Source organism: Bos mutus, chromosome 2 (assembly GCF_027580195.1).
Source record: "Bos mutus isolate GX-2022 chromosome 2, NWIPB_WYAK_1.1, whole genome shotgun sequence".
Taxonomy (NCBI): domain Eukaryota; kingdom Metazoa; phylum Chordata; class Mammalia; order Artiodactyla; family Bovidae; genus Bos; species Bos mutus.
The window spans coordinates 134,003,306-134,011,462 of NC_091618.1; positions in this window are offsets into that span (position 1 = coordinate 134,003,306).

Here is an 8,157-nt window from a genome sequence, read left to right on the forward strand (position 1 = left end):
GAGGGCTAGCCTATTTCTTCTAAGAGATTTTTGCCCACAGTATAGATATAATGGTCATCTAAATTAAATTTGCCCATTCTGGTCCATGTTAGTTCACTGATTCTTAAACTGTCAATGTTCACTCTTGCCATCTGTTTGACCACATCCAATTTACCTTGATTCATGGACCTAATGTTCCAGGTTCCTGTGCAATATTGTTCTTTACAGCATCAGATACTTCCATCACCAATCACCTCCACAGCTGGGCATTGTTTATGGTTTGGCTCCATCTATTCATTCTTTCTGGAGTTATTTCTCCACTCTTCTCCAGTAGCATATCAGACACCTACCAACCTGGGGAGTTCTTCTTTCAGTGTCATATCTTTTTGCCTTTTCATACTGTTCATGGGGCTCTCAAGGCAAGAATGCTGAAGTGGTTTGCCATTCACTTCTCCAGTGGACCATGTTTTGTCAGAACTCTCTGCAATGATCCATCCATCTTGGGTGGCCCTACACAGCATGGCTCACAGTTTCATTGAGTTAGACAAGGCTGGTGGCTCAGTGGTAAGGGACCCGCCTGCCAATGCAGGAGACATGGGTTTGATCCCTGGGTCAGGAAGATCCCCTGGAGAAGGAAATGGCAGCCTACTACAGTATTCTTGCCTGGGAAATCCCATGGACGAAGGAGCCTGTTGGGCCACAATCCATGGGATCACAAAAAATTGGACACCCCTTAGCAACTAATCAACAACAATAATTAGCAATGTTGAGAATCTTTTCATGTACCTGTTGGCCACTGAATCTCTTCTTCGATGAAATGTTTATTTAGGTCTTTGCCCATTTTTTGAATAGGTTTTTTTTTTTTTACTGAGCTGTATGAGTTGTTTGCATACTTTAGAAATTAATTCCTGTTTGTCACATGATTTGCAAAGTTTTTCTCTCACTCCATAGATTGTCTTTTTGTTTTGTTTATGGTTTCCTGTGTTGTGCAAAAACTTATAAGTTTGATTAAGTCCTATTTGTTTATTTTTGCTTTTATTTCTTTTGCCTTGAGTGATTGATCTAAGAAAGCATTGGTACAATTTATGTCAGAAAATGTTTTGCCTATATTCACCTTTTAAAATATTATGATGTTATGTCTTATGTTTAAGTCTCTAGGCCAGTTTCAGTTTATTTTTGTGCATGGTGTGAGGGGTGTTCCAATTTCACTGATTTACATGTAGCTGTCCAGCTTTCCCAACACCACTTGCTAAAAAGACTGTTTTCTCCATTGTATATTCTTGCCTCCTTTGTTGAAGATTAATTGATCATAGGTGTGCTTGAGGACACTCTGTTTGTTTTGCTGCATTGGGTCTTAGTTGCAGTACATGAGATCTTTGTTGTGTCATGTGGTATCTTTCAGTGCAGCATACAGACTCTCTAGTTGTGGCACCTGGGCTCCAGAGCATGTGGGCTCAGTAGTGGCAGTGTGATCTTAGTTGCTATGTGAGATCTTAGTTCCCTGACCACTATGTGCTTAGTTGCTATGTGAGATTTTAGTTCCCTGATCAGGGATCAAACCCATATTCCCTGCATTGCTAGACAGATTCTTAACCACTGGACTACCAGGGAAGTCCTAAGGAAACTCTTATAAACTGAAGCAAGTGTCTAAAAATCTGATCTTCATCAAAAATACTGAGTCAGCATCTCCTTGTACTAAAAAAAAAAAGAAAGAAAGAAAAAAACCTGGGCATGGAGTTTTGTCAGTGCCCTTCAGCTCAGCTCACAGCCCTGACCTGAGAGTAAGATTTAAACGGATGTAGAGAATACCTTGCTGATGTCTCTAGACATCACGTTATTCACCACTGGAGAGAAAAATCTCATTTCATGCAAGCTGGAAATTTGGGCTCTGCCCTGAGAAAGACAATCCCTTTGATTCAGTTGGTAGAGAAAAGACAGATGTTCTGTCTAGGTGGGAGCATGAGCTGAAGGAAAATCTACTTCACTGCAGTCAGGACACCTTACATTGTGAAAACCAAGTGCCATCATGCATTTGATCCCTCATTTCTCATAGCAACACTACGGTGGATGCCAGTGAACTGTTTACCAAACCCTTTCCCTTCCCTCCTGAGCACAAATAAGAAATACATTTCCCAGAAGCCTTTGTAGTTTATGTTGTGTGACATGGAATGTGAATGGAGGCAACATGTGCTCTTCTCCACTGTCTGCAGCCAGATGTCAATGCCAAGGTCATCCCAGGAGCTGAGTCCATTCTGGGTCAGCAGAAAATGACAGACAGTACCATCCACCCCCACCCTCCATGAATTGACTGAACTTTATGTTAGCAAAGAACACAGTGCTAAAGTGTTTAGCAAAGCCACCCAGAAGCTGAGGTTTACCTATTGTAACAGCAGACTTTATCTTAACTGATAAAAACTGAGTGACACCCAGGATCACATTCAGCCATAAGCCAAAGAAAACTCAAATCACAGTAGCTTAAACATAAAGGGGTACTTATCTCTAACAATAAATCCCAAAGGAGGAAGTCCAAGGAAGGCACATGCCCCCACTTCTGGCCACAAATAGCTATTCCTCTGGCCACATCTTTGTCTGCTAACAAGAGGGAAGCAGAGAAAGAATATCCCCAGGTCATAAAAGCAAAAGCTTTACTGGAAACCATCAGCTTGTAACTCATTAGCAAGACTGCATTGCTTGGTAGTAGGAGTTGCACAAGAGGCAGAGAAGTGAGGGTTTTATTCAGGCATGTTAACAAAATCAAGATTCTGTTACAAAGGAAGAAGGGCAACAGATACTAGAAAGACAAATAGCTATGCTTGCCACCTTAGACAACATAAAGAAAAATTGCTCTTGAGGAGCAGCCCAGGCCTGGTGTTGACACCCTGTGTCATGGTTGCCATTTGTAAAGACTGAGCATGTGCCAGATCTGTGGGGGCCTGGCCTGAAAGGGCATGCATGTGGGTTTTTTGAATGCATGAAACATATCACAGTTTCATTCCATCCTCAAGTTTCCATCTACAGGTGCTGCATGCCCACCAGAGAGCATGGAAACAAAGTTTGTGGTCACCTCTACACGTTCAAAATACCTCAATAATTACCAGGGTACCAAGCACTTGGCCATACCTCTTGGGGGCCCTCTTTCCCTGTGAGTTTTCTAAGAGGCCCCACAGGCCATGAACAACTCAGCTGGTACCACAAATTCTAAAGCTTTCTGGGCCACATTTATGTTCAGATTACCTAACTGGTTTCCAAGTATTAATCATACAAGCCAACACCAAGAGTAAGGCTGAGAGCAAGGTAGCCATCAAGGAGTCCCTGTGGGAAGAATTGTGGGCATGCAGGGGCACTACCCCAGTGGACACAAGGGCCATGCCACCTCTTCACTAGATACCAGGTAGAGAGGTTATGAAGAAAAACATTCAGAGGTCATGCCAAGACCTCCAGGAGTGTGCAAGATGCAGGAACATCTCTGACTCAGCCAAGTCTAAAGGCAAAGGGTAAGTTCAGGACATCTAAAACACAGAACAGAAAGATGAGTGCAGCATCAGGAGAGGGCCAAACTTCTTCCAAAAGTGGGGTAAGGTCACAGGCCTCCCCAACATCACAGAAAGGAACAAATCTGTAACCCTCTCAAAAGGAAACACACCTAAGAAGTCATCAGGTGGAGGGAAGATGGAAAATCCTCTAATAAGGAGTGGTCCAAGGACCCCATTGAGAGATGGAAAGAAGATCTCATGAAGCCTCCAAGGTACCCATGAGACAAAGTCAGAAACTGTGCATGACTGATGTCCAGTGCTAGGTGACAACCACACCAGCCAGGTGAGACATCCCTGCCTCTTCTGTCTCACACCAGCCCTGCAGGACCAGAAATAAATGCTAGCAGGCAAGGTGAAGTAAAGCAGGATAATAGTGAAGATGGCCTCCTAGGCTCTGTCCTCATTTCAGGCTTCCAAACCTGGTTGAAGTTCCAGGGTATGGGGAAACGAGGAAAGAAGATTCAAATTGGATGTATTAGGAGTTTACTATTACAGAGGAATTAAGAGGTATTTTGAAGGCTATCCAAAATATTCAGAGAGGGTATTGAAGGGGGCAGTGGGAAAATGAATAAATGTGATGTCTGCTTTGATTTTATGAAGTATGCTAAGACAATGAAGATTGCAGCCATGAAATTAAAAGACGCTTACTCCTTGGAAGGAAAGTCATGACCAACTTAGATAGCATATTCAAAAGCAGAGACATTACTTTGCCAACAAAGGTCTGTCTAGTCAAGGCTATGGTTTTCCCAGTGGTCATATATGGATGTGAGAGTTGGACTGTGAAGAAAACTGAGCACCAAAGAATTGATGCTTTTGAACTGTGGTGTTGGAGAAGACTCTTAAGAGTCCCTTGGACTGCAAGGAAATCCAACCAGTCCATTCTACAGGAGATCAGTCCTGTGTGTTCTTTGGAAGGAATGATGTTAAAGCTGAAACTCCAGTACTTTGGCCACCTCATGCAAAGAGTTGACTCATTGGAAAAGACTCTGATGCTGGGAGGGATTGGGGGCAGGAGGAGAAGGGGACAACAAAGGATGAGATGGATGGATGGTATCACTGACTCGATGGACATGAGTTTGAGTGAATTCCGGGAGTTGGTGATGCACAGGGAGGCCTGGCATGCTGTGATTCATGGAGTCTCAAAGAGTCGGACACGACTGAATGACTGAACTGAATTGAACTGAAGACAGTGAAATAGCTAAACTGAATTTACTTATAAATATCTTTCTAAAATCAAAGTAAGGTTATTAGGTTAAAAAAAATTCTCAAACCAAAAAATATAACCAATAGAATTATATGAATCCTTCTTCATTTATATTCTGAAATCCATTCTTTAATTTTAAATGTTTCACTTCCACAGAGTTCAAAAGCTAGAATAAACTCCACTAAAAGGAGAGTTTTTCCAAAATATCTCTACTGGGAAAATTCCAATGAGGTGTGATGCTCATATCTCATCCTTTACAACAGAACAGAGGAATTCCCAAGAAAGATATCTCTTAAGATTTCAGTTCATTCTTTTTTTTAATTTAAATTTATTTATTTTAATTGGAGGCTAATTACTTTACAATATTGTATTGGTTCTGCCACACATCAGCATGAACCTGCCACAGGATTACACGTGTTCCCCATCCTAAACTCCCCTCCCACTCCCTCCCCGTACCATCCCTCCAGGTCATCCCAGTGCACCCCAAACATCCTTTACTGAACCTGGACTGGTAATTCATTTCTTATATGATATTATACATGTTTCAATGCCATTCCCCCAAATCATCCCACCCTCACCCTCTCCCACAGAGTCCAAAAGACTGTTCTATACATCTGTGTCTCCTTTGCTGTCTCGCATACAAGGTTGTCATTACCATCTTTCTAAATTCCATATATATGCGTTAGTATACTGTATTGGTGTTTTTCTTTCTGGCTTACTTACTCTGTATAATAGGCTCCAGTTTCTTCCACCTCATTAGAACTGATTCAAATGTATTCTTTTTAATGGCTGAGTAATACTCCATTGTGTATATGTACTTTCTTATCCATTCGTCTGTTGATGGACATCTAGGTTGCTTCCATGTCCTGGCTATTATAAACAGTGTTGCGATGAACATTGGGGTACACGTCTCTTTCAATTCTGGTTTCTTCAGTGTGTATGCCCAGCAGTGGGATTGCTGGGTCATAAGGCAGTTCTATTTCCAGATTTTTTAAGGAATCTCCACACTGTTCTCCATAGTGGCTGTACTAGTTTGCATTCCCACCAACAGTGTAAGAGGGTTCCCTTTTCTCCACATCCTCTCCAGTATTTATTGCTTGTAGACTTTTCCATTCTGACTGGCATAAAATGGTACCTCATTGTGGTTTTGATTTGCATTTCTCTGATAATGAGTGATATTGAGCATCTTTTCATGTGTTTGTTAGCCATCTATATGTCTTCCTTGGAGAAATGTCTGTTTAGTTCTTTGGCCCATTTTTTGATTGGGTTGTTTATTTTTCTGGAATTGAGCTGTAGGAGTTGTTTGTATATTTTTGAGATTAGTTGTTTGTCAGTTGCTTCATTTGCTATTATTTTCTCCCATTCTGAAGGCTGTCTTTTCACCTTGCTTATAGTTTCCTTTGTTGTGCAAAAGCTTTTAATTTTAATTAGGTCCCATTTGTTTATTTTTGCTTTTATTTCCAATATTCTGGCAGGTGGATCATAGAGGATCCTGCTGTGATTCATGTTGGAGAGTGTTTTACCTATGTTCTCCTCTAAGAGTTTTATAGTTTCTGGTCTTACATTTAGCTCTTTAATCCAAGATATGTGCAACCTCCAAGTATGTGAAATGAGCATTCAGGCTTCTTTTATACTAAAAGGGGAGGGGATGTGGTTGGTTGTTTCAACTTCTTGGTGTCAGAATCCTTTGTTCTTGCTGCTGTCCATGTGGGTCAGGTCATGAATGCTCCTGTGAACCTCCAACAAGACAAGCGTTATTCTCTGTTCTGCAACTTTTTATCCCTATATGATTGGAAAAGCCTAACACCTTTAAAGGCCAGAGCCTTAAGAATGAGTTATCCTGTATATTTCAGGCTGTAGACAACATTCTTAATTTGTAGCAAAAACAACAGCATACAAAGGTTAGAGTAAAAGAAACATGCTGTACGGAATCGGATTTGTTTTTCCCTATTACATGGGCTACCCAAGTGGCACTAGAGATAAAGAATCCACTTGCCAATGGAGGAGACAAGAGACACAAGTTCGATCCCTGGGTCAGGATGGTGCCCTGGAGTAGGAAATGGCACCCCACTCCAGTTTTCCTTGATAGCTCAGCTGGTAAAGAATCTGCCTGCAATGCAGGAGACCTGGATTCAATCCCTGGGTTGGGAAGATCCCCAGGAGAAGGGAAAGTCTACCCACTCCAGTACTCTGGCCTGGAGAGTTCCATGGACTATGTAGTCCATGGGGTCGCAAAGAGTCAAACATGACTGAGCGACTTTCACTTTCCAGTATTCTTGCCTAAAAAATTTCATGGGCAGAGGAGCCTGGCGGGCTACAGTCCTTGGGGCTGCAAAGAATCAAACACAACTGAGCACATTACATGTATACATGAGAACACACACATGTGTACATATGTGCTCACACACACACACATCTCTCAATTAATTCAAATATTACACTAAAATTACCAGAGTATTAAGTGCTGTCTATTTACCTAGCTGTTATGGTAAGCAGTCCCCCTCATTTCACCACATATTAAGTATTACCAGTTATCTCCAAGCTGTCTCTTTTACCAAGTAAGTTTAATAACAACTGGAAAAGGGAGAGCTACACACATACACAGAATTTCTTTAAGAATATTGTTACAATTATCTCACTTTGGGAAAAGAGAATGAGACTCAAGACAAAGCTGAAAATATTAAGATTGGATTTATTGTTTTGTGGAAAGGGAGTAGCTAAAACACCAAAGTGATGAGCAGAATCTTCTTTTTCTGGTTTGTGTTTTTAAACTGTATTTCACTGCATAAGATAGAGCCAATAAAATGAAAATCCGACTTCTTCTGTTGCCATTCTGGGAGCACTGGAGCTTAACCTTGTGTCTGACCACAGTGATGCACACAGGGCAGAAGGAAAGCCATGGCCTCAGAAAGGCCCCCTTGGCCAGACTGCTGAGGCCCAGTCTGGCCACCTTACCAGGGATGAAGGCACCAGTAGCTGGAGATTAGGGGATAAGTGATTGGTGCCTCCTTTGTTCCCTGTGTGCCTAACAACTAGGTCTCTACTTTGAAGACCCAGATCTTAGAGGCTTAATAAACTCAGCCCACATGCAGGAGTTTAGAAAGGGCTGTGTCCAGACATGAACATGCAGATAACACCTGCACAGCACAGACACAGCTAAAGCAACAATAAGAGTTCTCCTCCTGCTCTCCCCAAGGCCATGACTTGTAGTACACCACCCTTTGGGACAGAAGTCCCCACAGCATCGACAAGGAAAGTCATCCACTGTCTTCTGCCCCCACAAAGATGATCCTCACCCTCCTCCTAAAAAGAGATGTATCTCTGGAGCATCCATCCCATAGGATTCTACCCTTTGCATTCTTCTGTGCTCAAGTCCCTGACATTTGCATATCTGTTTCCAAATTGCTTAAATACAGGACCTCTCTTATTTTCCCTTTCTTA